Source organism: Echinops telfairi, unplaced genomic scaffold, assembly GCF_000313985.2.
Source record: "Echinops telfairi isolate 266 unplaced genomic scaffold, ASM31398v2 ScPeMD7_23;HRSCAF=83, whole genome shotgun sequence".
Taxonomy (NCBI): Eukaryota; Metazoa; Chordata; class Mammalia; order Afrosoricida; family Tenrecidae; genus Echinops; species Echinops telfairi.
In genome coordinates, this window is record NW_022103920.1 from 40,989,484 (window position 1) to 40,995,362 (window position 5,879).

The 5,879-nt window shown below is 45.6% G+C and overlaps 1 long non-coding RNA gene across 1 annotated transcript in view; it reads left to right on the top strand.

Moving 5' to 3' along the window:
- Nucleotides 1-4,310: 4,310 nt before the first annotated feature.
- Nucleotides 4,311-5,879, top strand: part of LOC123521520 — a 15,195-nt gene continuing 13,626 nt past the window's right edge. Inside the window, exon 1 of the long non-coding RNA XR_006679947.1 lies at nucleotides 4,311-4,368. This is a non-coding gene — a long non-coding RNA (uncharacterized LOC123521520). The remainder of the gene's footprint in view (nucleotides 4,369-5,879) is intronic.

A 5,879-nucleotide genomic window follows, 5' to 3' on the forward strand; every position in this document is an offset into this window, starting at 1 on the left:
CTGGCTAGACCAGAGCATGTGCACTGGCACAAATTAGAGCTCTGGGCAAACAGAATCCAGGACAGATAACCCCCTCTGGAACAGTAATGGAAGTAGCAATACCATGAGGGTAGGGGGAAGGTGGGGGCAGAAGGGGTAACTGATCCTAATAATCGATATATAACCCATCCCTCCAGGGACAAACAATAGAAATGTGGGTGAAGGGAGATATGAATATAAAAATAATTTATAAATTATCAAGGGTTCGTGAGGTGAACGTGAGGGAGGGGAAAAAAGAGGAGCTGGTACCAAGGGGTCAAGTAGGAAGAAAATTTTTGGAAATGATGGCAACATATTATAAGCGTGCTTGATACAATTGATGTATAGATTGTTATAATAGCTGTAAGAGCCCCAAAAAAAAAAAAAAAAAAAAGGAATTGCAGGTCAGACAAATGCATTAAGGGCAATGGAGAGTACTTTGAAAGTGATAAGGTATGTAAAAACATTTAAATACATCGCTTTCAAAAAAGTTCTTTTTGGTGGATGGGGGGTTCCCGCCTAATCTGTATTCCTCTTCATTTTTGACCATTCCTAATTTTCCTACATTCACACTCCCCACATTCAAAGTTCCAATCATGAGAAACTTTTTGTATCTGTTTCTCATCTTGAGTCCTGCCGTATCCTGTATGCAAATGAAGACCCAGAAAACTCCACTCAGGCAGGCTTCACCTGACTCAAGTCACCCTGGTGGATTCCCCTTCAAGAAAACCACTAGCAACGATCTTGATGGAAGCAGATCCTCAGATCTTTCTTCCAGTGGAGCCAACGGGTGGGTTGGAACTGCCAACCATTCAGTTAGCAGCCAAGTGCTGTGTTGTACGGCCAGGGGTCCTTTCATTCCAGTGGACCACTGATGAAAGCCAGTGCCCACTGTTGTGGGACCATTTATAGGGAAACAGCTGACAGCACAATATACTCGGAATGAAAGGAGAAAATTCTAAGGATTTCTTTACTTTAAGGACAGGTAGAAAGTCACGAAAAAGATTCTCCTCCATCCGCAATGAAATGTCGAAATCAAGTGGGCTCCTGTATTAGGCAGGGTTCTCTAGACCAGCAAAACCATGACATTTATGATAATATAAACAGAACAGGGTAAGTTTATATAACAAAAAGGAACAGAACAGCAAATTAGTCCAAACAACAGTACAGAAAGCTCAGTCCAACTCACTTTGGTGGGTTAACTAATTTACTGAAGGTCCTTATTCCAAGATGGGCCAGCAGGTCAGGCAGCAAGATTCCGATGGCTGAGGAGATCCAAACCACGGCTGACGTGTCCAACAGCAGGCTGCTAGAGTCCCAGGAACAGCAGGCAACAGGAGGCCAATGGCTCACATCCAATCCAGATGTGGGATGCAGCCCTGGAGAATCAGCTGAAGAAACTCCCTTGCAATTGGTTGGCTGCTGATAACAGAGGGATATCTACACCTTAGCTATGGAAGTGGGTTTCCTGGGAGGCGGATAGAGGTAATACCATCACAGATAGGACTGTACTTCATGAAGGGGTTAGGGGGATCCTTCCTGAATAGGAATGCTACTCCATTCCTCTAGATCCCGTCACTTCCGACATGGTCCGTCATATGATTTTCCAATTCAAAATGGTCAATACCAGCCCATTTCAGCTCGCGAATGCCCAGGGCATCTATGTTTATGTGTTCCATTCCATTTCTGTCCATTCTTAATTTTCCTAAATTCACACTTCCCACACTCCAACTTCCAATCATCACAAGACATTTGCAGGCGTTTCTCCGGAGCTAGAGTCCTGCCTATCAGCAAGTGAAGATCTCTAAGGTTACACACACACAGGCTTCACCGGATTCCTGCCACCATGGTCAATTCCCCGCCAAGAAAATCCATGAACAAAAATCTTGATGGAAGCAGATGATCAGATCTTTCTTCCATGGAGCCCCTGGGTAGGTTTGAACTGCCAGCCTTTCAGTTAGCAGCCAAGTGTCTAAGTGTTGTACCTCCAGGGGTCCTGTAATTTCATCAGTGTACCGCTGATGAACGTCAGTGCCCACCGATATCGGGACCATTTATGGGGAAAAGATCGACAGCATAATATGCTCGGCATGAGAAGAGTGAGTACTTTAAGAGATTGCTTTACTTTAAGTCACAGGAAGAGAGCCACTAAGAAGATTCTCCCAAATCCACAGTTAGAGGTTGAAAGTAAGTGATCTCCAATGTGAGACAACATCAATCTCCCCTTCCCTGGACCCCAGAGACCCAGGGGGCCCTGGAAGAGTTTCATGTCATTCCTGGAAGGCGCTGCATTTTCAGAGAGGCAGCAGCTTTGCTCCGGGAGAACACCGTGACTATAATTTTGCAACAGGAAGGCTTCCCAATGCCTCATCTCACTAGCTTGGTTTTACCATCAACAAGTAAAGCTGAGTTTGGGACTTGGTAATTGTGAATGCATAATTTTCGATGGCTTGGAATGTAGAATACGAATTTTTATATGTGTGCAAGGAGAAGGCCCAGAATGGAAATGAGCATTTCTTGGAATGAAAGAGGGGAAACCCTATCTTTAAGCAACCACCATAAAACACAAGCGAGAGGAAAGGAGTGGAGCCCGTAGCTTTTTCCCTCTCTCCCAGTGTCCTAATCAATCAGATCGCACCTGCAGCCTGAAAACCACCAGTGAGGAGCCATCCTTGAGTTCTTTTTCTTAGTCTTGTTCCACTCCTTTATTAAATAAGAATTTATTGAGGTGTTAGGCACTGATGATACCGGGACAGACAACAGAGAGTAAGCCTAGCTCTCAGAGCTTACAGCATCACTGGCGACTGGCAACAAACCAATAAGCAGACACTGTAATATGCTGGGTAGTTTTAAGTGCTACGAAGAAGAACACATCAAGGAAAAGAAGAGTGGAGAGCAGGGAGGGGATCAGAAAAGATGGCTTGGCATGTAGCACGGAAGCAGACTCTCTGGGGAAGACCGTGCCAGGTGGAAACATCAGCAAAGATGTGGAACAGGCAGAAGCCAGGGTGGTCAGACAGGATTGAGTCATCAATGGATGGGGCAGGTTCTACAGAACTCCTGGCTGATGTGCGGCCTTCTAATTTTAGTCCTAATGTGATGGGTAGGGAAATGTGAGGGAGATAAACTTTATGTTGCAAAAGGTTAACTGTGGCTGCATGTGCTATCCAGACTCTCAGGCACTGAAGTAGAAGAAGCCAGGAGGACAGTTCGGAGGCAAGGAGGTGATTTGGGGAGAGATGGTGCTGGCTTGGACAGGCTAGTGGTGGAGGTGGTGTGATTGGGCCAACATCGAGATTTATTGGAAAGAGAGAGAAAGAGAGAGAGAGAGAGAGAACTTTTTGATGACCTCAAAGTTTTTGGTGAGTGGGAGGCAGTTTATTGGGATAGGCAATCCAGGCAGAGAAACAGATTTTTGAAAGAAAGCAGACGTTTGTTTTGGACAGGCAAATTGCGAACCGACTGTGAGACATCTTGGAAGAGATACAGGGATGGAAATTACTCACTTGGTGCCAAAATCAGCAGGTAGGTCCGACAGCAAGATTCTGATCGCTGAGGTGATTCAAAGCAAGGTTGATGAGTAAAGTGGCTGCTAGAGAGTCCCAGGAACAGCAGTCAAGGTCCAAAGAACTGGAGGTTTGGAGACAACCAGATGTAGGATCCAACCTGGGAGTAACAGCTGAAGAAATTCCCTTGCAATTGATTGGCTGCTGTCAACAGAGGGATAACTACACCTTAGCTGCAGTGGTGGATTTCCTGGAAGGTGCATAGAGATAATCCCATCACAGATAGCACTGAACTTCGTGAGGGAGTTAGGGTGATCCCTTCTGCATAGGAATGCAGCTCCAATCCTGTTGATTGTGTCACTTCTGACACGTCCGATTTTCTAATTCAAAGTGGCCAATCTCAGTCCATTTCAGCTTACCATTAGGATATCTGTATTGATGCGTGCCATTTCATTTCTGACCACTTCCCATTTTCCTAAATTCACACTTACACTCTGCCAATGGAAACATAAAACGGTGCAGCCTTTTGGAACACAGATTGGCAGTTCCTAAAAAGGTGACACGTTGCCACAGGTGATCCAACAATTCCCTTGGTAGAGGGAATTGAAAGCACGTGGTGTCCAAGCAGTGAAACATCAAAGGTTCTTAAAGTACCGTGGTTCCACGAGACTCTCTTCTCTGCATGTCATCCCAAGAGGCTTGCATTCGAGCTCCGTTCCTCGCTCGGCCTCGGTGACACATGCCATGCCTTCCCCCAGTTACAAGCCACAGCCTGGAGACCTGGTCACAGTTTGCACATCCTCCCTGGAAGCAGTTCAGTTCTGAGGCCACTTCTCATCCATCGGTAAGGAAACGCCCCTGCTTCTCTCCTCTGCTAGGCCTGCTGCTGTTTTTAACAGCTCCCCTCCCTCATGGATTAAAAACCGATTTATGAAACAATACAGCATGGGCTCCTCTGCCAGCACGAAGCTTAAGGTAAGCTTCGCCCAAAGATGAAAGACCTTTACACGATACAGAGTGTTTGTATGTGTTCATTCATATTCACGCTTGTTCCAGATTCCTCCAGTGTCTCAGGGCTGAGATGCTGAGCCAGCGTGTGGTGAGAGAAGGGCTCGCAGGCCTCTTTGGTCCTTCCTTGGGTTAAGCTTAGAAGATGCTCTGGAAGCGATTTCCCGTCACTTCACACCCCTTTGGGCCCTGCTTGCTTCCTCTGTTACTTCTGTTTCTCTCCTGCCCTGCCCAACGTTACCTGAGGCACGGATCATCTTCTAAATAGAGACGAGCCACATGGAGCAAATAAAAATACAGTATGTCTAGAGAAATTTGAACTTCAGATGAATACGTAACGATTTTAAAAATAAAATGATGTCACCAGCATTGCACGGTTTGCCTGGGACTTGCCTGTCATTAGCACTGGAAGCCTCCTGTTGCAGGAAGCTTCTAAATCCCTAAATCCCAGGCCAACGAGGGCAGTTACAATCTAATATAGAACACAAACCCTGTCCTCATCATGAGGATTTACCATCTACTGAAAAATCCTATTGGACAGTCACTTCTTTTAAAAGTCCACGGCTGTTGTTGGTGCTGTCACGTTGATTCTGATCATGAGACACTGTTTAGCCCTGCACCCGTCTCACATGTATCGCTTGGTTTCAGTCCATGCTTGCAGACTGTGTGAAGCCCTCCCATTGAGGGTCTTTCGCTGTCTCCATGCCTCTCTCCCAGGCATGATGTCCTTCAGCAGAGACTGGTCTCTCCTGATAACATGTCCAAAGCATGTGTACCAGGCTCCTAAGCAAGGACAAGGCTGTACTTTTCCCAGATTTGTTTGTTCTTCTGGAAATCTATGTTATTTCCAATTTTCTTCGCCGACACTGTCATTCAAGGCACCATGTCTCCACTCTTCCTTATTCACTCTCCAGCTTCCACATACATAGGAGGTGTTACCATCGCCATCCACCTGGTCTCTTGCTTTTTGCAGCAGATTGGCCCAGTGCAATGCTTCCTTTGATTCCTAGTCAGACAGTGTTCTGCTGTTCTTTGTTATATTTATTGGACCCAACTCACAGACCGTCAATTCATCCTTTAAAAGTATACAATTCAGGGGGTATTAGTTAATTCACAGTTGTGCACATTCCACCCTGTCTCATTTTAGAAGAGCCCCACTGCTCTCGAGTCCCTGGCAGACACTTTTCTCCTCTCCGTCTCGGCGAATTTCTATTTTCTGGACATTTCATATCATTGGAATCCTACAATTCAATTAGTGGCCTTTTGTGTCTGGCTTCTTTCACTTAGCATAATATTTTCTTTCTTCTTTTTAAAATCTTTTTATTGGGGACTTGTACAACTCTTATC